This window comes from Panulirus ornatus, chromosome 20 (assembly GCF_036320965.1).
Source record: "Panulirus ornatus isolate Po-2019 chromosome 20, ASM3632096v1, whole genome shotgun sequence".
Lineage (NCBI taxonomy): Eukaryota > Metazoa > Arthropoda > Malacostraca > Decapoda > Palinuridae > Panulirus > Panulirus ornatus.
Genome location: NC_092243.1, coordinates 40,660,442 through 40,686,941, shown reverse-complemented (window position 1 = coordinate 40,686,941; position 26,500 = coordinate 40,660,442). Strand labels below are relative to the sequence as shown.

The 26,500-nt window shown below is 46.7% G+C and overlaps 1 protein-coding gene across 2 annotated transcripts in view; it reads right to left on the bottom strand.

The window, feature by feature from the left end:
• Positions 1-26,500, bottom strand: part of LOC139755960 (tyrosine-protein phosphatase 10D-like) — a 657,464-nt gene that overhangs the window by 465,084 nt on the left and 165,880 nt on the right. The window lies entirely within an intron of this gene.

The following is a 26,500-nucleotide window of genomic DNA, read 5'->3' as shown; positions in this document are numbered from 1 at the left end:
TCACTTTGGTGAGCAACGGGGTCTACACCGGTTATTTCCCAACAGGCGCACATAGCCAGCAGATAGCATTTCACCGAACCTAGCTGTACAACGCGGAGGTATATGAATACGAACATAATGCATATGAACGCGCACCTTCATAGAACATAGTTAGGTTTGGTAAAATGCTATCTGCTGGCTATGTGCGCCTGTTGGGAAATAACCGGTGTAGACCCCTTTGCTCACCAACGTGAGACGAAGGTTATTCGAGTACATAGTATTCGAATAGTTATTTCCTATTAGCCAGGCCCATAGCCTAGTGGTTAGCATTCCCGCCTGTTGCACAGGGGTCTCGGGTTCGATCCTGGCTGTTGGAGGTTTGTATGTTCTATGAAGGTGCGCGTTTCTATGCACTATGTTCGTGTATATATATATATATATATATATATATATATATATATATATATATATATATATATATATAGAGAGAGAGAGAGAGAGAGAGAGAGAGAGAGAGAGAGAGAGACGTAACATAGTAGTGATCACTGGAGTCATGTGAGATGATGACCATAGTGTGAAGTTCTGGACAATACAAGAGCACAATAGTTGGGTAAGGTTAACAAATGTGGCTCCATAAGCGTTGAACTCCCTCCCTATACTGCATATCACACACACACACACACACACATATCAACACTCAAAAAATGAGACCATTACATCAGTGGTACTCCATGAGCACAGGCGGCGCCCTCACAACCTCCACAACATTCTCCATGGATAATAAAATGTAGTATTACCAATGGTAATACACAAGGAAATATCTGCCGTGCAGGTATTGGTACCACTGTCGAGGGGTGGTTGTAGTCAATAACACTTGTGTTCCTCATACCATATGGATCACCTACCACATACCATGTATCACCTACCATATACCATGTATCACCTACCACACATCATGTATCACCTACCATATACCATGTATCACCTGCCACCTATCACACATCATGTATCACCTACCATATACCATGTATCACCTACCACCCACCATATATCACCTACCACCAACCATATATCACCTACCACCAACCACACATCATGTATCACCTACCATATACCATGTATCACCTGCCACCTACCATATATCACCTACCACCTACCACACATCATGTATCACCCACCATATACCATGTATCACCTACCATATATCACCTACCACACATCATATATCACCTACCATATACTATGTATCATCCAGCACCTACCATATATCACCTATCACCTACCACACATCATGTATCACCTACCATATACCATGCATCACCTACCATCTACCATATATCACCTACCACACATCATATATCACCTACCATATACTATGTATCACCCAGCACCTAATTATATATCACCTATCACACATCATGTATCACCTACCATATATCATGTATCATCTACTATCATAACCTACCTATCATATATCATGTATCATCTACTATTCATCATGTATCACCTACCACCTACCATATATCATGTATCACCTACCACCTACCATAAATCATGTATCACTTACCACCTTCCATGTATCATGTATCACCTACCATGTATCACCTAACTTTCGTTATATAACGTGTATCTCATAAAACTCACCACGTACCAGTATCACCTGCCACTCACCACACACCACCTACCATTTACCAAAAATACACTATGCATCGTCTTCCACTCACCATACACCAACTACCATTCACCATATACCATGTGTCACAAACTACTCATCATATGAGCTGGCTGCATGTGTGCCCCCACCACTAGCTACACCATGCAGTACTCAGCAAGCTGCTACATCACATGATCATTGTGGGGCCATCGGTAACTCAAGGGTGGGCCGTTTTGATACCTGCTTCTTTCCCTAAACGTCGAAGCTTTGGAACTCTCTACCTTCTCATGTCTTTCCCAATAACTATGACCTGACATGTTTTAAAAGACAATTTTTTCCCTTTCTTCAAAATTCGTAAATACTTTCCCTTGTCTCTTCTTTTTCTCTTTCATTAACTTCTCTATATCTCAATTACGACCCGGCCTTGATGTGGACTTTGGTCCGTGACTGGAACCTCCAACATAACAAAAAAAGGAAGCGTCATCTACCAATCATCGTTTACCACGCACCACTTACCACCCACCATATACTATGTCCGGCCACAACAAACCGTCCGCTTTAGGATAAGCAGATGAAGACCTCACCACCCCAACCATGCGGCGGAGGACCACAAGGCACCACCCAGATGGGGCCGCTCTGCTTCCTCAACCTTACCACTTAGGTCCTGAAGGACACAAACCACCGCTGCAAGTACGTCCACGACTCCACCTCTGGCATCACAACTCTCCTGACGTCAGTGACCTTCAGCACATCATCAACAACCTTCAGGTGTGGACGACGTCATCATCAACCACACCAAGACTGTGATGACGCACATCAACCTGGGTGCAGACAACATCCTGCCCCCTGACGTCACACTAGCCCCTGACATCCTCCGGGTGGCCAGAGACTTCAAACTTCTTGATGTCATCATATACGACGGTTTACACTGGAAGAATCATGGTAGCACTATCATCAAATCTTCCTCATACCGTCTATACCTTCTCCACGGACTGAAATCATTCGGCGTTCCACCAGCTGAGCTCAGTTATGTCTATACCATCTACACTCTGCCTCAGCTCACTTGCGCCTCCTGGTCCACCTCACCCACAGCTACACAGAGGGACCAGCTAGAGAGAGAGAGAGAGAGCAGGATCCTCCTGGGTCCTTCTTGCACCACATACCAAGAGGTCCTCACCTTGCTGAACCTGTCCACCATCTGCCACCAACACCGGCAGCTTACATGGCAGTTTGACAATAAACTGCCGACATCGCCTCCCACGTGACAAACTCACAACATACCACAAACCATATACCATTTACCACATACCATACAAACGTACCGCTCATCATACATCACGTACCACTCGCTATATACCACGTACAATTCACCATACACCACTTACCACTTACCATATAACGAATACCATACACAAAGTACCACTCACCAGGTACCACTCACCAGGTGCCACAGACCTCATTGATCACCACAACGCCTGGGTAACTCCTTTCACGGTCCGCTGTGTGTGTGGGGAACAACACGACCCCGTCACACCACACAGCCTCCACGAACATACCATCCCGACCAAGTACGTGTTCTACCACACACCAGGCACATTCTACCACACACCAGCCACATTCTACCACACCAGGCACATTCTACCACACACCAGGCACATTCTGCCACACACCAGCCACATTCTACCACACACCAGCCACATTCTACCACACCAGGCACATTCTACCACACACCAGGCACATTCTACCACACACCAGCCATATTCTACCACACACCAGGCACATTCTACCACACACCAGGCACATTCTACCACACACCAGCCACATTCTACCACACACCAGGCACATTCTACCACACACCAGCCACATTCTACCACACACCAGGCACATTCTACCACACACCAGCCACATTCTACCACACACCAGGCACATTCTACCACACACCAGCCACATTCTGCCACACCTGGCACATTCTGCCACACACCAGGCACATCCTACCACACCTGGCACATTCTGCTACACCTGGCACATTTTCTGGTGTGTGATGGGAACTGTGGTACTGGTTGAGGAGGTTCTGGTGTGTGATGGGAACTGTTGTACTGGTTGAGGAGGTTCTGGTGTGTGATGGGAACTGTTGTACTGGTTGAGGAGGTTCTGGTGTGTGATGGGAACTGTTGTACTGGTTGAGGAGGTTCTGGTGTGTGATGGGAACTGTTGTACTGGTTGAGGAGGTTCTGGTGTGTGATGGGAACTGTGGTACTGGTTGAGGAGGTTCTGGTGTGTGATGGGAACTGTTGTACTGGTTGAGGAGGTTCTGGTGTGTGATGGGAACTGTTGTACTGGTTGAGGAGGTTCTGGTGTGTGATGGGAACTGTGGCACTGGTTGAGGAGGTTCTGGTGTGTGATGGGAACTGTGGAACTGGTTGAGGAGGTTCTGGTGTGTAATGGGAACTGTGGTACTGGTTGAGGAGGTTCTGGTGTGTGATGGGAACTGTGGTACTGGTTGAGGAGGTTCTGGTGTGTGATGGGAACTGTGGCACTGGTTGAGGAGGTTCTGGTGTGTGATGGGAACTGTGGCACTGGTTGAGGAGGTTCTGGTGTGTGATGGGAACTGTGGTACTGGTTGAGGAGGTTCTGGTGTGTGATGGGAACTGTTGTACTGGTTGAGGAGGTTCTGGTGTGTGATGGGAACTGTTGTACTGGTTGAGGAGGTTCTGGTGTGTGATGGGAACTGTGGCACTGGTTGAGGAGGTTCTGGTGTGTGATGGGAACTGTGGCACTGGTTGAGGAGGTTCTGGTGTGTGATGGGAACTGTGGTACTGGCTTGTGGTACTGTGGAGAAGGGTTGTAGTGTGTGATCGAGGGTTATAATGCGTGGCGAAGGGTTGAAATGTGTTTTGGAGGGTGATATAGTATGGTGAAGGGTTGAAATGTGTGGTGGAGGGTGATATAGTATGGTGAAGGGTTGAAATGTGTGGTGGAGGGTTACAATAAGTGGTGAAGAGTTGCAGTGTGTGGTGGAAGGTTATATTGTGAGGTGAAAGGTTGAAATGTGTGGTGGAGGATTACACTGTGTGGTGAAGGGTTTTAATGTGTGGTGGAAGGTTGTATGGTGTGGTGGACGGTTGTAGCGTGTGGTGGAGGGTTGTATGGTGTGGTGGAGGGTTGTATGGTGTGGTGGAGGGTTGTAGTGTGTGGTAGAAGGTTGTATGGTGTGGTGGAGGGTTGTAGCGTGTGGTGGAGGGTTGTATGGTGTGGTGGAGGGTTGTAGCGTGTGGTGGAGGGTTGTATGGTGTGGTGGAGGGTTGTAGCGTGTGGTGGAGGGTTGTATGGTGTGGTGGAGGGTTGTATGGTGTGGTGAAGGGTTGTATGGTGTGGTGGAGGGTTGTATGGTGTGGTGGAGGGTTGTAGCGTGTGGTGAAGGGTTGTATGGTGTGGTGGAGGGTTGTAGCGTGTGGTGGAGGGTTGTATGGTGTGGTGGAGGGTTGTATGGTGTGGTGGAGGGTTGTATGGTGTGGTGGAGGGTTGTAGCGTGTGGTGAAGGGTTGTATGGTGTGGTGGAGGGTTGTAGCGTGTGGTGGAGGGTTGTATGGTGTGGTGGAGGGTTGTATGGTGTGGTGGAGGGTTGTATGGTGTGGTGGAGGGTTGTAGCGTGTGGTGAAGGGTTGTATGGTGTGGTGGAGGGTTGTAGCGTGTGGTGGAGGGTTGTATGGTGTGGTGGAGGGTTGTATGGTGTGAAGGGTTGTATGGTGTGGTGGAGGGTTGTGTGGTGTGGTGGAGGGTTGTAGCGTGTGGTGGAGGGTTGTATGGTGTGGTGGAGGGTTGTAGCGTGTGGTGGAGGGTTGTATGGTGTGGTGGAGGGTTGTAGCGTGTGGTGGAGGGTTGTAGCGTGTGGTGGAGGGTTGTATGGTGTGGTGAAGGGTTGTATGGTGTGGTGGAGGGTTGTAGCGTGTGGTGGAGGGTTGTAGCGTGTGGTGGAGGGTTGTAGAGTGTGGTGAAGGGTTGTATGGTGTGGTGGAGGGTTGTAGCGTGTGGTGGAGGGTTGTAGCGTGTGGTGGAGGGTTGTAGCGTGTGGTGAGGGTTGTATGGTGTGGTGGAGGGTTGTAGCGTGTGGTGGAGGGTTGTAGCGTGTGGTGGATGGTTGTATGGTGTGGTGGAGGGTTGTAGCGTGTGGTGGAGGGTTGTATGGTGTGGTGGAGGTTGTAGCGTGTGGTGGAGGGTTGTATGCGTGTGGTGGAGGGTTGTAGCGTGTGGTGGAGGGTTGTATGCGTGTGGTGGAGGGTTGTAGCGTGTGGTGGAGGGTTGTATGGTGTGGTGGAGGGTTGTAGCGTGTGGTGGAGGGTTGTAGCGGTGTGGTGGAGGGTTGTATGGTGTGGTGGAGGGTTGTATGGTGTGGTGGAGGGTTGTAGCGTGTGGTGGAGGGTTGTAGCGTGTGGTGGAGGGTTGTATGGTGTGGTGGAGGGTTGTAGCGTGTGGTGGAGGGTTGTAGCGTGTGGTGGAGGGTTGTAGCGTGTGGTGGAGGGTTGTATGGTGTGGTGGAGGGTTGTAGCGTGTGGTGGAAGGTTGTATGGTGTGGTGGAGGGTTGTATGGTGTGGTGGAGGGTTGTAGCGTGTGGTGGAGGGTTGTAGCGTGTTGTGGAGGGTTGTAGCGTGTGGTGGAGGGTTGTATGGTGTGGTGGAGGGTTGTAGCGTGTGGTGGAGGGTTGTAGCGTGTGGTGGAGGGTTGTAGCGTGTGGTGGAGGGTTGTATGGTGTGGTGGAGGGTTGTATGGTGTGGTGGAGGGTTGTATGGTGTGGTGGAGGGTTGTAGCGTGTGGTGGAGGGTTGTAGCGTGTGGTGGAGGGTTGTATGGTGTGGTGGAGGGTTGTAGCGTGTGGTGGAGGGTTGTGTGGTGTGGTGGAGGGTTGTATCGTGTGGTGGAGGGTTGTAGCGTGTGGTGGAGGGTTGTAGCGTGTGGTGGAGGGTTGTATGGTGTGGTGGAGGGTTGTAGCGTGTGGTGGAGGGTTGTATGGTGTGGTGGAGGGTTGTATGCGTGTGGTGGAGGGTTGTATGGTGTGGTGGAGGGTTGTATGGTGTGGTGGAGGGTTGTAGGTGTGGTGGAGGGTTGTAGCGTGTGGTGGAGGGTTGTATGGTGTGGTGGAGGGTTGTAGCGTGTGGTGGAGGGTGTGGTATGTGTCATAACATGGGTAAGGTACATCTTTACGGTGGAGATGTTGATGCGAGGCTGGCCGCCACCAACACACACCTCCGTCCTCAACACAACCACCTCACACTACCCACCACTCACAACCCCGACCCTCCCCTGGAGGAACATCTCCCATCATCATCACGACCTGACCTCTGACCTGACCCTTATGAGGCCACAAGATGGCGTCCTGGTGGCCATGTTAGCCTGGGGTTAATATCTGACTGACTGAGACGTTACTACAGGGTAACTTGATGTGGGGGCAGTTCAGTCACCCCTCGCTCGCTCACTGACATACACCACTGCATAATGTTCTGCCTGCTGTTATTTGTACATACACCACTGCATAATGTTCTGCCTGCTGTTATTTGTACATACACCACTGCTTAATGTTCTTCCTGGTGTTATATATACATACACCATTGCTTAATGTTCTTCCTGGTGTTATATATACATACACCATTGCTTAATGTTCTTCCTGGTGTTATATATACATACACCATTGCTTAATGTTCTTCCTGGTGTTATATATACATACACCACTGCTTAATGTTCTTCCTGGTGTTATATATACATACACCATTGCTTAATGTTCTTCCTGGTGTTATATATACATACACCATTGCTTAATGTTCTTCCTGGTGTTATATATACATACACCACTGCGTCATGTTCTTCCTGGTGTTATATATACATACACCACTGCGTCATGTTCTTCCTGGTGTTATATATACATACACCATTGCTGAATGTTCTTCCTGGTGTTATATATACATACACCATTGCTTAATGTTCTTTCTGGTGTTATATATACATACACCATTGCCGAATGTTCTTCCTGGTGTTATATATACATACACCACTACTTAATATTCTTCCTGGTGTTATATATACATACACCATTCCTTAATGTTCTTCCTGGTGTTATATATACATACACCATTGCTGAATGTTCTTCCTGGTGTTATATATACATACACCATTCCTTAATGTTCTTCCTGGTGTTATATATACATACACCATTCCTTAATGTTCTTCCTGGTGTTATATATACATACACCATTCCTTAATGTTCTTCCTAGTGTTATATATACATACACCACTGCGTCATGTTCTTCCTGGTGTTATATATACATACACCATTGCTGAATGTTCTTCCTGGTGTTATATATACATACACCATTGCTGAATGTTCTTCCTGGTGTGATATATACATACACCAGAGCTTCATGTTCTTCCTGGTGTTATATATAGATACACCAGAGCTTCATGTTCTTCCTGGTGTTATATATACATACACCAGAGCTTCATGTTCTTCCTGGTGTGATATATACATACACCAGAGCTTCATGTTCTTCCTGGTGTTATATATACATACACCAGAGCTTCATGTTCTTCCTGGTGTTATATATACATACACCAGAGCTTCATGTTCTTCCTGGTGTGATATATACATACACCAGAGCTTCATGTTCTTCCTGGTGTTATATATACATACACCAGAGCTTCATGTTCTTCCTGGTGTTATATATAGGACAGAGAGAAGGAACGCCACTGACTGGCAGACATGTGTAAGCCATATCTGTCTTTTCCTCTGACATATAAATGTTATGATCACAACTTAACCATCATTCAATACTCAAAGTTATGACATTTGACACACACACAAAAAAATAACTTTCAATTATAATTTCATGATCATTCATGCCACTGGGTCTCCTAAAACTGAATCATATGACGACCTTGGGTGTAAATACTGAGTTTGTATGATGTATTGTTCTTGTGTTATGGAGAAGATGTGGCCTACATGGACGGAGGCACAGACCACCACATACTGTGCCACACACACTATGTGTAATGACGGCACAGAACAAGAGCACAGTTACCATCGTTATCAATAACAACAACAGAGGAACACAGACCTACTCCTGACCACCAGTCTGAGGAAGTGAACCACTTCTGTAGCTGTTGTGTTCCACTTTCTCTGTATAGTCTCGTGCCCCAGGCGACACCACACCACGCACGCTGCCCTCTGTGGTGTAGTGGTCCTGTGTCAGCACTGGGGCCAGGGCTCGTAAAGGCTTGGGCTCGAACCCTGGGTGGGGCAGTCGGCCCACAACCATCCCTGGTGTTCATCCTCACCTCAAGATCGATAAATGGGTACCTGCTTTAGGCTGGTGTGTGTGTGTGTGTGTGTGTGTGTGTGTGTGTGTGTGTGTGTGTGTGTGTGTGTGTACACCTACATACAATATTAAGAGACGAGGCAACACTCTCCCCGTAACACATAAATAGTAATCACACACACACACACACACACACACACACACACACACACACACACACACACATACACACACATACTTCAAGTTATGTTCGTGCCTGAGGGGTCTCTCTCTCTCTCTCTCTCTCTCTCTCTCTCTCTCTCTCTCTCTCTCTCTCTCTCTCTCTCTCTCTCTCTCTCTCTCCTACCCATTCTGATATATTTAGACATGCCTCCTAACCCCTCCCCCTCTACCCCCACCACAGATACATGTCAGCCCTTACACAAGATACAGCCACATGTGTCAGCCCTTACACAAGATACAGCCACATGTGTCAGCCCTTACACAAGATACAGCCACATGTGTCAGCCCTTACACAAGATACAGCCACATGTGTCAGCCCTTACACAAGATACAGCCACATGTGTCAGCCCTTACACATGATACAGCAACATATGTCAGCTCTTACACAAGATACAGCCACATGTGTCAGCCCTTACACAAGATACAGCCACGTGTCAGCCCTTACACAAGATACAGCCACATGTGTCGTCCCTTACACAAGATACAGCCACATGTGTCAGCCCTTACACAAGATACAGCCACATGTGTCAGCCCTTACACAAGATACAGCCACATGTGTCAGCCCTTACACAAGATACAGCCACATGTGTCAGCCCTTACACAAGATACAGCCACATGTGTCAGCCCTTACACATGATACAGCCACATGTGTCAGCCCTTACACAAGATACAGCCACATGTGTCAGCCCTTACACAAGATACAGCCACATGTGTCAGCTCTAACACAAGATACAGCCACATGTGTCAGCCCTTACACAAGATACAGCCACATGTGTCAGCTCTTACACAAGATACAGCCACATGTGTCAGCCCTTACACATGATACAGCCACATGTGTCAGCCCTTTCACAAGATACAGCCACATGTGTCAGTCCTTACACATGATACAGTCTTATGTGTCAGCCCTTTCACAAGATACAGCCACATGTGTCAGCCCTTACACATGATACAGCCACATGTGTCAGCCCTTACACAAGATACAGCCACATGTGTCAGCCCTTACACAAGATACAGCCACATGTGTCAGCCCTTACACAAGATACAGCCACATGTGTCAGCCCTTACACAAGATACAGCCACATGTATCAGCTCTTACACAAGATGCAGCCACATATGTCAGCTCTAACACAAGATACAGCCACATGTATCAGCTCTTCCACAAGATACAGCCACATGTGTCAGCCCTTACACATGATACAGCCACATGTGTCAGCCCTTACACAAGATACAGCCACATGTATCAGCTCTTACACAAGATACAGCCACATATGTCAGCTCTAACACAAGATACAGCCACATGTGTCAGCCCTTACACAAGATACAGCCACATGTGTCAGCCCTTACACAAGATACAGCCACATGTGTCAGCCCTTACACAAGATACAGCCACATGTGTCAGCCCTTACACATGATACAGCAACATATGTCAGCTCTTACACAAGATACAGCCACATGTGTCAGCCCTTACACAAGATACAGCCACGTGTCAGCCCTTACACAAGATACAGCCACATGTGTCGTCCCTTACACAAGATACAGCCACATGTGTCAGCCCTTACACAAGATACAGCCACATGTGTCAGCCCTTACACAAGATACAGCCACATGTGTCAGCCCTTACACAAGATACAGCCACATGTGTCAGCCCTTACACAAGATACAGCCACATGTGTCAGCCCTTACACATGATACAGCCTCATGTGTCAGCCCTTACACAAGATACAGCCACATGTGTCAGCCCTTACACAAGATACAGCCACATGTGTCAGCTCTAACACAAGATACAGCCACATGTGTCAGCTTACACAAGATACAGCCACATGTGTCAGCTCTTACACAAGATACAGCCACATGTGTCAGCCCTTACACATGATACAGCCACATGTGTCAGCCCTTTCACAAGATACAGCCACATGTGTCAGTCCTTACACATGATACAGTCTTATGTGTCAGCCCTTTCACAAGATACAGCCACATGTGTCAGCCCTTACACATGATACAGCCACATGTGTCAGCCCTTACACAAGATACAGCCACATGTGTCAGCCCTTACACAAGATACAGCCACATGTGTCAGCCCTTACACAAGATACAGCCACATGTGTCAGCCCTTACACAAGATACAGCCACATGTATCAGCTCTTACACAAGATACAGCCACATGTGTCAGCCCTTACACATGATACAGCCACATGTGTCAGCCCTTACACAAGATACAGCCACATGTGTCAGCCCTTACACAAGATACAGCCACATGTGTCAGCTCTAACACAGATACAGCCACATGTGTCAGCCCTTACACAGATACAGCCACATGTGTCAGCCCTTTACACATGATACAGTCACATGTGTCAGCCTTACACATGATACAGCCACATGTGTCAGCCTTACACAAGATACAGCCACATGTGTCAGCTTACACATGATACAGCCACATGTGTCAGCTCCTTCACAAGATACAGCCACATGTGTCAGTCCTTACACATGATACAGCACATGTGTCAGCCCTTTCACAAGATACAGCCACATGTGTCAGCCTTACACATGATACAGTCCACATGTGTCAGCCCTTCACAAGATACAGCCACATGTGTCAGCCCTTACACATGATACAGCCACATGTGTCAGCCCTTACACAAGATACAGCCACATGTATCAGCCCTTACACAAGATACAGCCACATGTGTCAGCCCTTACACAAGATACAGCCACATGTGTCAGCTCTTACACAAGATACAGCCACATGTGTCAGCCCTTACACATGATACAGCCACATGTGTCAGCCCTTTCACAAGATACAGCCACATGTGTCAGTCCTTACACATGATACAGTCACATGTGTCAGCCCTTTCACAAGATACAGCCACATGTGTCAGCCCTTACACATGATACAGCCACATGTGTCAGCCCTTACACAAGATACAGCCACATGTATCAGCCCTTACACAAGATACAGCCACATGTGTCAGCCCTTACACAAGATACAGCCACATGTATCAGCTCTTACAGAAGATGCAGCCACATATGTCAGCTCTAACACAAGATACAGCCACATGTATCAGCTCTTCCACAAGATACAGCCACATGTGTCAGCCCTTACACATGATACAGCCACATGTGTCAGCCCTTACACAAGATACAGCCACATGTATCAGCTCTTACACAAGATACAGCCACATATGTCAGCTCTAACACAAGATACAGCCACATGTGTCAGCCTTTACACAAGATACAGCCACATGTGTCAGCCCTTACACATGATACAGTCACATGTGTCAGCCCTTACACATGATACAGCCACATGTGTCAGCCCTTTCACAAGATACAGCCACATGTGTCAGCCCTTTCACAAGATACAGCCACATGTGTCAGCCCTTACATATGATACAGTCACATGTGTCAGCCCTTACACATGATACAGCCACATGTGTCAGCCCTTACACAAGATACAGCCACATGTGTCAGCTCTTACACAAGATACAGCCACGTGTCAGCCCTTACACAAGATACACCACATGTGTCAGCCCTTACACAAGATACAGCCACATGTGTCAGCTCTTACACAAGATACACCACATGTGTCAGCCCTCACACAAGATACACCACATGTGTCAGCCCTTTTACAAGATACAGCCACATGTGTCAGCCCTTACACAAGATACAGCCACATGTGTCAGCTCTTACACAAGATACACCACATGTGTCAGCCCTTACACAAGATACACCCACATGTGTCAGCTCTTACACAAGATACAGCCACATGTGTCTGCTCTTACACAAGATACAGCCACATGTGTCAGCTCTTACACAAGATACAGCCACATGTGTCAGCTCTTACACAAGATACAGCCACATGTGTCAGCTCTTACACAAGATACAGCCACATGTGTCAGCTCTTATACAAGATACAGCCACATGTGTCAGCTCTTACACAAGATACAGCCACATGTGTCAGCTCTTACACAAGATATGGTCACATGTGTCAACACAGTCATGCACCACAGCTGATGTCAACACGCACTACGCATGACCTAGCGATGCTGAGAGGTTGTGGACACCCCCCCCCCCCCCACTCAGAGAACGCCAGGCTACACACTGCATCAGTCAGGTATACTCCTTACAGTGTTGCCAAAGTACCTCATGTCAGGTATACGACAGGTATACTCCTTACAGTGTTGCCAAAGTACCTCACGTCAGGTATTTGTATCTTCTGCTCTGATTCATGATGACCGAGGTGTGACATAACATGGCAGCCCGGATTACAGTCATGTTCTCCCATCTTCAGCCACTACCAGCCTCACACATCACCTCCTCCTCCACCTTCAGCCACTACCAGCCTCACACGTCACCTCCTCCTCCACCTTCAGCCACTACCAGCCTCACACATCACCTCCTCCTCCACCTTCAGCCACTACCAGCCTCACACGTCACCTCCTCCTCCACCTTCAACCACTACCAGCCTCACACGTCACCTCCTCCTCCACCTTCAGCCACTACCAGCCTCACACATCACCTCCTCCTCCACCTTCAGCCACTACCAGCCTCACACATCACCTCCTCCACCTTCAGCCACTACCAGCCTCACACATCACCTCCTCCCTCACCTTCAGCCACTACCAGCCTCACACGTCACCTCCTCCTCCACCTTCAGCCACTACCAGCCTCACACGTCACCTCCTCCTCCACCTTCAGCCACTACCAGCCTCACACATCACCTCCTCCCTCACCTTCAGCCACTACCAGCCTCACACATCACCTCCTCCCTCACCTTCAGCCACTACCAGCCTCACACATCACCTCCTCCTCCACCTTCAGCCACTACCAGCCTCACACGTCTATATCTGTACACCATAATATCAACAACCGCCCACATCTTCCACTTTCTTACCACTCGAGGTAACACCACACGGGGGACACCCACCTCTTTCAAAACTATTCTGACTTTCATTCACACTTCATTCACGTCTCTCTCTCTCTCTCTCTCTCTCTCTCTCTCTCTCTCTCTCTCTCTCTCTCTCTCTCTCCCCCGATGACTCCCCTGGGAGCCCAGGATCTCCCCCCCCCACACACACACCAGCCGTAGCACCGTGCACATAGTTGCCCCAGCAGGGCTCAGGTTGTGCACCACATTACCATAACAAGGGGCACGTAACACAACATACATGTGGACACATCACCACTCATACATGTGGACACACCACCACTCATACATCATATGTCTTCATCATAACACATGGTCTACTTTCTTAGGTAAAGTTTTAATTACTTCCCGTCTCAATCTCTAAGTCTCCCCTCAGATGGTTCAGTGTCATCTGGTACATATGGACGTTACATATTCCTTGAAGTATGTGACCAAGTGATGGTTCACACGTAGGTGTGTGATGGATGTGTTACGTCCAGCATGTGTAACACGTTACCTACCCCCAGCCTACCCCAGGATTTACCTCATCATACACTGAGGACGTGGGGGGGGCCTCGTCATCATCCCCCACCCCAGCCTCCCAAATTTACCTCACCATACAATGAGGACGTGTGAGTGTGTGTGTGTGTGTGGGGGGGGGGGGAGTACTGTCATTGTGGACCACAGTGTAAGCCAGTGTACATCATCATCATGGTGCGGTGTAGGTGACCTGGTTCCCCCCGTGCACTACCCTGGCAACACACCCTCCTGGCTAGGGTACACCCTCCTGGCTAGGGTACACCCTCCTGGCTAGGGTACACCTTCCTGGACGTCCGGACACAGGTGTTGATCCTGACGACCGTACCTCCCCAGGTCAACCTGGGACCCAGATGTGCTCTCGCTTCCTTGGTCATCTTGACCAGAGCCACATTACCTGGCTCGTTTTATGTTACTACTGGTTTACTACCAGGGAGTCACTGTAATCTGGTTATTACCTTTATAATGTAACTATATAAGCCAGCCCCACGCACACAATGTAAACACAACCCTCCAGAATGAACATGTTCACTACGGACTGCTCTAACCTGACCAATGACTGAGTCTGTCCTCATCTTGCACACGTACACTCGCCTTAATACTAGTGCTGCTCCTGTAGACTGGTACCTGGTGAACACCTGCTGAAGTCTGTGGGGTCTTCTACCCCGGGCTGGTCCCAGGTTGGTCCCAGGTTGGGTGGTTGGTGGAGGAAGGTGGTGTTGGAAGCCGCAGCCCTCAGGCCCCCACAGCCTGGCTGGTGTGGTACACTTTGTAGGTACTTGTCCAGTGAACTTGTCTACCGTGCAGCATCCCAGGCTGTTTCTGATGATGGTACATGGCAAGGTCTTGGGCCCCGCAGGTTTAAGGTGTTCTCTCTTTTTGTACATATGGCACCTTGGGATTTCAGAGGTAGTATTATACAAAGTCTTCCATGCCTGTCCTGCCAGTAGCATGTTATTTACCAATGTAAACTGGGGACCAAACCTTCTAGGATTGTCCAGGTATACATCATGATATACCTCTCCCGTCTGTGATCCAGCGAGTATAGCCTCAAAGATTTTAGCAGTTCCTAATGATTTAGTTACTTTACCACTCTATATGGGCTGTGAAAGATCTCTGTGTAATTTTTAATTCCGCAGTTTCATCCGCTTTGCAGGGTGAATATTAGAACACAAGTCGTAGAAGAATTACCGTCTTGAATAATAACATCATTGGTTTTTCTTTCCTTGTTTTGAAGGTCCGCAGGATCCAGCCTGTCATCCTTCTGCATGAGGCAGCCGTTGTTTTATGGTGTTCGCTGAAGGTTAGGTCATAAAACCTTATCACTCCAGGTCTTTGACATTATTCAACTGGTTTATGATAGCGTCTGTGTCTGTCCGATACTCTGTGTCTTTTTTGACTTCATCTCCCCATTCCGGAGGAGTTGAAACTTGCCTCCACTGACCAGCACTTCATCATGGGTAGTTGTCATCATTACCATCATCATAACCAACACCATATCTTTTATTAATATACTGTGTTATCCTGAGCCGTGAAGGTGACCTACACTGTGTTATTCTCTATATGGGAGTGTGATACTGTTAGTAATGGTCACACAGGGTACGTGAGGCACACCACCACCACACGCTACCACCATACCTGCTCCACCACACGCTACCACATACACCTCCTCCACCACCACACGCTGCCACAAACACCTGCTCCACCACACACACACACCTGCTCCACCACCACAACTACTCCACCACACGCTGCCACACACACCTGCTCCACCACACACACACACCTGCTCCATCACCACACCTACTCCACCACACGCTACCACAGTAGCTGCTCCACCACACACCACCACCACACCTGCTCCACCACACACACCTGCAGGGATCTGGGTATGAGAGGGATTTGCGGAGTCGACATTGTCCCAACCCTGTCGTCAGAGTCCCACGCTGAGGGAACGGTGAGGGAGCCCAACTGTCCGCTGGTAAATATCAGACTGGCATCCATGTATATATGGGCAGGTAGGGAAGTATTGATCAAACCTTCCACAACGTACAAATATCAGACTGGCATCCATGTATATATGGACAGGTAGGGAAGTATTGATCAAACCTTCCACAACATACAGCGAGTCAGACTGACATCCATGTATATATGGACAGGTAGGGAAGTATTGATCAAACCTTCCACAACGTACAAATATCAGACTGGCATCCATGTATATATGGGTAGGTAGGGAAGTATTGATCAAACCTTCCACAACGTACAATGAGTCAGAATTAGAATATGATCCTCAACTCTGGCCACCACAGTAAAGATGGGCATGGTTATTACATCAGAGGTTCCTGTGGAGGTTACATACTGTGAATCTGCCGACCATGGAAGAGAGAAGGGCAAGTGGTGACTTAATCACCTTCAAAACTCGGAGCCATTCTGATGACGAGGACATGGTGAACAAACAGAGGACATAACATGTAACGAAACAATACACTTGTTAGGAAAGTGGTAACAATGTAACAGTATTGGAGTAATGATGATCATGTGGTTATCATGGACGGCATTCATACCTTGACAACGCTGGTATGATAACAGAAAATGTCTAAGAGATGAGTATGATAACAGAAAATGTCTAGGAGATGAGTATGATAGCAGATAACGTGCAGATGAGTATGATAGCAGATAACGTGCAGATGAGTATGATAGCAGATAACGTGCTGATGAGTATGATAACAGATAACGTGCTGATGAGTATGATAACAGATAACGTGCAGATGAGTATGATAGCAGATAACGTGCAGATGAGTATGATAACAGATAACGTGCTGATGAGTATGATAACAGATAACGTGCAGATGAGTATGATAACAGATAACGTGCAGATGAGTATGATAGCAGATAACGTGCAGATGAGTATGATAACAGATAACGTGCAGATGAGTATGATAACAGATAACGTGCTGATGAGTATGATAACAGATAACGTGCAGATGAGTATGATAGCAGATAACGTGCAGATGAGTATGATAGCAGATAACGTGCTGATGAGTATGATAACAGATAACGTGCAGATGAGTATGATAACAGATAACGTGCAGATGAGTATGATAACAGATAACGTGCAGATGAGTATGATAACAGATAACGTGCAGATGAGTATGATAACAGATAACGTGCTGATGAGTATGATAAAAGATAACGTGCAGATGAGTATGATAGCAGATAACGTGCTGATGAGTATGATAACAGATAACGTGCAGATGAGTATGATAACAGATAACGTGCAGATGAGTATGATAACAGATAACGTGCAGATGAGTATGATAACAGATAACGTGCAGATGAGTATGATAGCAGATAACGTGCAGATGAGTATGATAGCAGATAACGTGCTGATGAGTATGATAACAGATAACGTGCAGATGAGTATGATAACAGATAACGTGCAGATGAGTATGATAACAGATAACGTGCAGATGAGTATGATAACAGATAACGTGCAGATGAGTATGATAACAGATAACGTGCAGATGAGTATGATAACAGATAACGTGCAGATGAGTATGATAACAGATAACGTGCAGATGAGTATGATAGCAGATAACGTGCAGATGAGTATGATAGCAGATAACGTGCTGATGAGTATGATAACAGATAACGTGCAGATGAGTATGATAACAGATAACGTGCAGATGAGTATGATAACAGATAACGTGCAGATGAGTATGATAACAGATAACGTGCAGATGAGTATGATAACAGATAACGTGCTGATGAGTATGATAAAAGATAACGTGCAGATGAGTATGATAGCAGATAACGTGCAGATGAGTATGATAACAGATAACGTGCAGATGAGTATGATAACAGATAACGTGCAGATGAGTATGATAACAGATAACGTGCAGATGAGTATGATAACAGATAACGTGCAGATGAGTATGATAACAGATAACGTGCAGATGAGTATGATAACAGATAACGTGCAGATGAGTATGATAACAGATAACGTGCAGATGAGTATGATAACAGATAACGTGCAGATGAGTATGATAACAGATAACGTGCTGATGAGTATGATAACAGATAACGTGCAGATGAGTATGATAACAGATAACGTGCAGATGAGTATGATAACAGATAACGTGCAGATGAGTATGATAACAGATAACGTGCTGATGAGTATGATAAAAGATAACGTGCAGATGAGTATGATAGCAGATAACGTGCTGATGAGTATGATAACAGATAACGTGCAGATGAGTATGATAACAGATAACGTGCAGATGAGTATGATAACAGATAACGTGCAGATGAGTATGATAACAGATAACGTGCAGATGAGTATGATAACAGATAACGTGCAGATGAGTATGATAGCAGATAACGTGCAGATGAGTATGATAGCAGATAACGTGCTGATGAGTATGATAACAGATAACGTGCAGATGAGTATGATAACAGATAACGTGCAGATGAGTATGATAACAGATAACGTGCAGATGAGTATGATAACAGATAACGTGCAGATGAGTATGATAACAGATAACGTGCTGATGAGTATGATAAAAGATAACGTGCAGATGAGTATGATAGCAGATAACGTGCTGATGAGTATGATAACAGATAACGTGCTGATGAGTATGATAACAGATAACGTGCTGATGAGTATGATAACAGATAACGTGCAGATGAGTATGATAACAGAAAACGTGCAGATGAGTATGATAGCAGATAACGTGCTGATGAGTATGATAACAGATAACGTGCAGATGAGTATGATAACAGATAACGTGGCAGTTGAGTAATGATAGAAGATACGTGCAGATGATAACAGATAACGTGCTGATGAGTATGATAGCAGATAACGTGCTGATGAGTATGATAGCAGATTACGTGCAGATGAGTATGATAGCAGATAACGTGCAGATGAGTATGATAACAGATAACGTCCAGGAGATGAGTATGATAACAGATAACGTGCAGATGAGTATGATAGCAGATAACGTGCAGATGAGTATGATAGCAGATAACGTCCAGGAGATGAGTATGATAACAGATAACGTGCAGATGAGTATGATAACAGATAACGTGCAGATGAGTATGATAGCAGATAACGTCCAGGAGATGAGTATGATAACAGATAACGTGCAGATGAGTATGATAACAGATAACGTGCAGATGAGTATGATAACAGATAACGTCCAGGAGATGAGTATGATAACAGATAACGTGCAGATGAGTATGATAGCAGATAACGTGCAGATGAGTATGATAGCAGATAACGTCCAGGAGATGAGTATGATAACAGATAACGTGCAGATGAGTATGATAGCAGATAACGTGCAGGAGATGAGTATGATAACAGATAACGTGCAGGAGATGAGTATGATATCAGATAACGTGCAGGAGATGAGTATGATATCAGATAACGTGCAGTGGACGAGGCCCGTCCGTCCTGTGTGTACATCACAACATTACACAGACGATCCTGGTGTTCCCAGGATGAACACCCCCCCCACCCCACCCACCACACAAGTACCCCGACTACCTGTGATACGGGGCACATGCTGACCCCCTCCCCCACTACCTGTGCCGAGGAGGGGGTGGGACCATACAGCGGGCCCCACTACCTGTGTCAAGTAACAGTAACCAACCAGGAAACCAGGAAACCAGGTCGTACCGTCGGACTCGAAGGTCGCACCGTCGTGCTCGAGGGTCGTACCATCGTGCTCAAGGGTCGTACCGTCGTGCTCGAGGGTCGTACCGTCGTGCTCAAGGGTCGTACCGTCGTGCTTAAGGGTCGTATCGTCGTGCTCGAGGGTCGTACCGTCATGCTCAAGGGTCGTACCGTCATGCTCAAGGGTCGTACCGTCGTGCTCAAGGGTCGTACTGTCGTGCTCAAGGGTCGTACCGTCGTGCTCAAGGGTCGTACCGTTCGGTCGTACCGTCGTGCTGTCTCCAGCCCTGGCCCACACAGGTCGTCGGGGTTACCATCCTAATTGGGTAGGGGGCGTGGCCCACCCGCCCCCTGGGGTGGGCGTGGCTATATTTGGGCTGGAGGTCTCCTCCCCCACACGGGCGTCAACACACACACACACACACACACACCACAGTAAGGTTCAAGTGGCCTTCCTCATCTTACGCCACCATGGCCCTTACATGCAACCCAGGCCAAACATGGAGCCATGGAACTGTTCCTACTATGTTAGCTGGGTTGTTCACACGTACAGCAGGGATATCCTAGCCATGGAACTGTTCCTGCTATGTTAGCTAGGTTGTTCACACGTACAGCAGGGATATCCTAGCCATGGAACTGTTCCTGCTATGTTAGCTAGGTTGTTCACACGTACAGCAGGGATATCCTAGCCATGGAACTGTTCCTGCTATGTTAGCTAGGTTGTTCACACGTACAGCAGGGATATCCTAGGCATGGAACTGTTCCTGCTATGTTAGCTAGGTTGTTCACACGTACAGCAGGGATATCCTAGGCATGGAACTGTTGTTGTTCACAATGTTACAACCTCGTCACAAGGGTCACTTGTGTTTTCGAGGTCATAAAACAGTGATATGAACTAGTGTACAACTAAGAGTCGTGTGATAAACAAATACAAAGCTGGTACAATGTAAACAACACAGTAAACTCATGTGTACACATAAAAAAGCTAGCACAAAAAAAAGTTAGTCACTTATGAACGAAAACTTGGTACAAATCATATAAAAGTGTCAGTTCTCATATATGATCAGTATATGAGGTACTCTTATATACACAGGTTCACGTCACCTTCACGAAACATATACGAGACACGTGTGTCTCTCCTGATGTGAGTATGACAACTGTTTGTGTGTTGAAGCCAGAGTTTTACACTCGTGTGCACCGTCTTTTAACCTTTATGTATATATATATATATATATATATATATATATATATATATATATATATATATATATATATATATATATCTGGCAGCGGATGGAACCATGGAAGCGGAAGTGGATCATAGGGTGTGGGAGGGGGCGAAAATTCTGGGAGCCTTGAAGAATGTGTGGAAGTCGAGAACATTATCTCGGAAAGCAAAAATGGGTATATTTGAATGAATAGTGGTTCCAACAATGTTGTATGGTTGCGAGGCGTGGGCTATGGATAGAGTTGTGCGCAGGAGGATGGATGTGCTGGAAATGAGATTTTTGAGGACAATATGTGGTGTGAGGTGGTTTGATCGAGTAAGTAATGTAAGGGTAAGAGACATGTGTGGAAATAAAAAGAGTGTGGTTGAGAGAGCAGAAGAGGGTGTTTTGAAATGATTTGGTTACATGGAGAGAATGAGTGAGGAAAGATTGACAAAGAGGATATACGTGTCAGAGGTGGAGGGAACGAGAAGTGGAAGACCAAATTGGAGGTGGAAAGATGGAGTGAAAAAGATTTTGAGTGATCGGGGCCTTAACATGCAGGAGGGTGAAAGGCGTGCAAGGAATAGAGTGAATTGGAACGATGTGGTATACCGGGGGCGACGTGCTGTCAATGGATTGAACCAGGGCATGTGAAGCGTGTGGGGTAAACCATGGAAAGTTCTGTGGGGCCTGGATGTGGAAAGGGAGCTGTGGTTTCGGTGCATTATTACATTACAGCTAGAGACTGAATGTGAACGAATGGGGCCTTTGTTGTCTTTTCCTAGTGCTACCTCGCACACATGAGGGGGGAGGGGGTTGTTATTCCATGTGTGGCGAGGTGGCGATGGGAGTAAATAAAGGCAGACTATGAATTATGTACATGTGTATATATGTATATGTCTGAGTGCGTGTATATATATATGTGTACATTGAGATGTATGGGTATGTATATTTGCGTGTGTGGACGTGTATGTATATACATGTGTATGTGGGTGGGTTGGGCCATTCTTTCGTCTGTTTCCTTGCGCTACCTCGCTAACGCGGGAGACAGCGACAAAGCAAAATAAAAAATAATAAATAAATAAATAAATATATATATATATATATATATATATATATATATATATATATATATATATATATATATATATATATAGTTGTGGGAGTATGTGATAGAATGTAAGAAAGTAAATTCTCGATTAATATGGGTAAAATTGAAAGTTGATGGAGAGAGGTGGGTGATTATTGGTGCATATGCACCTGGGCATGAGAAGAAAGATCATGAGAGGCAAGTGTTTTGGGAGCAGCTAAATGAGTGTGTTAGCGGTTTTGATGCACGAGACCGGGTTATAGTGATGGGTGATTTGAATGCAAAGGTGAGTAATGTGGCAGTTGAGGGAATAATTGGTATGCATGGGGTGTTCAGTGTTGTAAATGGAAATGGTGAAGAGCTTGTAGATTTATGTGCTGAAAAAGGACTGATGATTGGGAATACCTGGTTTAAAAAGCGAGATATACATAAGTATACTTATGTAAGTAGGAGAGATGGCCAGAGAGCGTTATTGGATTACGTGTTAATTGACAGGCGTGCGAAAGAGAGACTTTTGGATGTTAATGTGCTGAGAGGTGCAACTGGAGGGATGTCTGATCATTATCTTGTGGAGGCTAAGGTGAAGATTAGTATGGGTTTTCAGAAAAGAGGAGTGAATGTTGGGGTGAAGAAGGTGGTGAGAGTAAGTGAGCTTGGGAAGGAGACCTGTGTGGGGAAGTACCAGGAGAGACTGTGTACAGAATGGAAAAAGGTGAGAACAATGGAAGTAAGGGGAGTGGGGGAGGAATGGGATGTATTTAGGGAATCAGTGATGGATTGCGCAAAAGATGCTTGTGGCATGAGAAGAGTGGGAGGTGGGCTGTTTAGAAAGGGTAGTGAGTGGTGGGATGAAGAAGTAAGAGTATTAGTGAAAGAGAAGAGAGAGGCATTTGGACGATTTTTGCAGGGAAAAAATGCAATTGAGTGGGAGAAGTATAAAAGAAAGAGACAGGAGGTCAAGAGAAAGGTGCAAGAGGTGAAAAAAAGGGCAAATGAGAGTTGGGGTGAGAGACTATCAGTAAATTTTAGGGAAAATAAAAAGATGTTCTGGAAGGAGGTAAATAGGGTGCGTAAGACAAGGGAGCAAATGGGAACTTCAGTGAAGGGCGTAAATGGGGAGGTGATAACAAGTAGCGGTGATGTGAGAAGGAGATGGAATGAGTATTTTGAAGGTTTGTTGAATGTGTCTGATGACAGAGTGGCAGATATAGGGTGTTTTGGTCGAGGTGGTGTGCAAAGTGAGAGGGTTAGGGAAAATGATTTGGTAAACAGAGAAGAGGTAGTAAAAGCTTTGCGGAAGATGAAAGCCGGCAAGGCAGCAGGTTTGGATGGTATTGCAGTGGAATTTATTAAGAAAGGGGGTGACTGTATTGTTGACTGGTTGGTAAGGTTATTTAATGTATGTATGACTCATGGTGAGGTGCCTGAGGATTGGCGGAATGCGTGCATAGTGCAATTGTACAAAGGCAAAGGGGATAAGAGTGAGTGCTCAAATTACAGAGGTATAAGTTTGTTGAGTATTCCTGGTAAATTATATGGTAGGGTATTGATTGAGAGGGTGAAGGCATGTACAGAGCATCAGATTGGGGAAGAGCAGTGCGGTTTCAGAAGTGGTAGAGGATGTGTGGATCAGGTGTTTGCTTTGAAGAATGTATGTGAGAAATACTTAGAAAAGCAAATGGATTTGTATGTAGCATTTATGGATCTGGAGAAGGCATATGATAGAGTTGATAGAGATGCTCTGTGGAAGGTATTAAGAATATATGGTGTGGGAGGCAAGTTGTTAGAAGCAGTGAAAAGTTTTTATCGAGGATGTAAGGCATGTGTACGTGTAGGAAGAGAGGAAAGTGATTGGTTCTCAGTGAATGTAGGTTTGCGGCAGGGGTGTGTGATGTCTCCATGGTTGTTTAATTTGTTTATGGATGGGGTTGTAAGGGAGGTAAATGCAAGAGTCCTGGAAAGAGGGGCAAGTATGAAGTCTGTTGGGGATGAGAGAGCTTGGGAAGTGAGTCAGTTGTTGTTCGCTGATGATACAGCGCTGGTGGCTGATTCATGTGAGAAACTGCAGAAGCTGGTGACTGAGTTTGGTAAAGTGTGTGGAAGAAGAAAGTTGAGAGTAAATGTGAATAAGAGCAAGGTTATTAGGTACAGTAGGGGTGAGGGTCAAGTCAATTGGGAGGTGAGTTTGAATGGAGAAAAACTGGAGGAAGTGAAGTGTTTTAGATATCTGGGAGTGGATCTGTCAGCGGATGGAACCATGGAAGCGGAAGTGGATCATAGGGTGGGGGAGGGGGCGAAAATTTTGGGAGCCTTGAAAAATGTGTGGAAGTCGAGAACACTATCTCGGAAAGCAAAAATGGGTATGTTTGAGGGAATAGTGGTTCCAACAATGTTGTATGGTTGCGAGGCGTGGGCTATGGATAGAGATGTGCGCAGGAGGATGGATGTGCTGGAAATGAGATGTTTGAGGACAATGTGTGGTGTGAGGTGGTTTGATCGAGTAAGTAACGTAAGGGTAAGAGAGATGTGTGGAAATAAAAAGAGCGTGGTTGAGAGAGCAGAAGAGGGTGTTTTGAAATGGTTTGGGCACATGGAGAGAATGAGTGAGGAGAGATTGACCAAGAGGATATATGTGTCGGAGGTGGAGGGAACGAGGAGAAGAGGGAGACCAAATTGGAGGTGGAAAGATGGAGTGAAAAAGATTTTGTGTGATCGGGGCCTGAACATGCAGGAGGGTGAAAGGAGGGCAAGAAATAGAGTGAAGTGGAGTCATGTGGTATACAGGGGTTGACGTGCTGTCAGTGGATTGAAGCAAGGCATGTGAAGCGTCTGGGGTAAACCATGGAAAGCTGTGTAGGTATGTATATTTGCGTGTGTGGACGTGTGTATGTACATGTGTATGGGGGGGGGGGGGTTGGGCCATTTCTTTCGTCTGTTTCCTTGCGCTACCTCGCAAACGCGGGAGACAGCGACAAAGTATAAAAAAAAAAAAAAAAAAAAAAAAAATATATATATATATATATATATATATATATATGGGTGGGTGTGTGTGTGTGTGTGTGTGTGTGTGTGTGTGTGTTTACTCGTATATGTATAAACACACCCAGATTAACTGTGACGCGGGTCAGGTCATCACAACCATCCACCTCCGTCATGCCACACCCACACACTACCTCACCACCCACCTCCCCAGCCCAGCCCAGCCCTGCCTCGTCAGGTGAGTGTGGCGGTGCATCGTCTCATGACCTGTCTAATGTCTCGTCCACGTCTCATCAGGTCGCACCCCCCACTCCTCTCTCTCTCTCTCTCTCTCTCTCTCTCTCTCTCTCTCTCTCTCTCTCTCTCTCTCTCTCTCTCTCTCTCTCTCTCTCTCTCTCTCTCAGTTGCTCTCCTCTGTATCCTCTCGTGCAGGATGGTCCGTGCCACCGCGGGTGCGGCGGGTGACCAGACCTGCGAGGCGTAACCCAGTCCTGACCTGAGGCGTCATGACCAACATGTGGGCGACACACGAGCCACAGTGTCGACCCCGGGGTGGGCCTCACACGCAGGCACCTTCCTGCACCTCGCTTCCCCGCTCAGTAATAATGACAGGCAGGTCACCCAGGAAGCAGAGGTCACAATGATCGTCCCTCACTGACCTGGGTCACCCAGGGACCAGAGGTCACAATGATCGTCCCTCACTGACCTGGGTCACCCAGGAAGCAGAGGTCACCATGATCGTCCCTCACTGACCTGGGTCACCCAGGGAGCAGAGGTCACCATTATCGTCCCTCACTGACCTGGGTCACCCAGGGAGCAGAGGTCACAATGATCGTCCCTCACTGACCTGGGTCACCCAGGGACCAGAGGTCACAATGATCGTCCCTCACTGACCTGGGTCACCCAGGAAGCAGAGGTCACCATGATCGTCCCTCACTGACCTGGGTCAC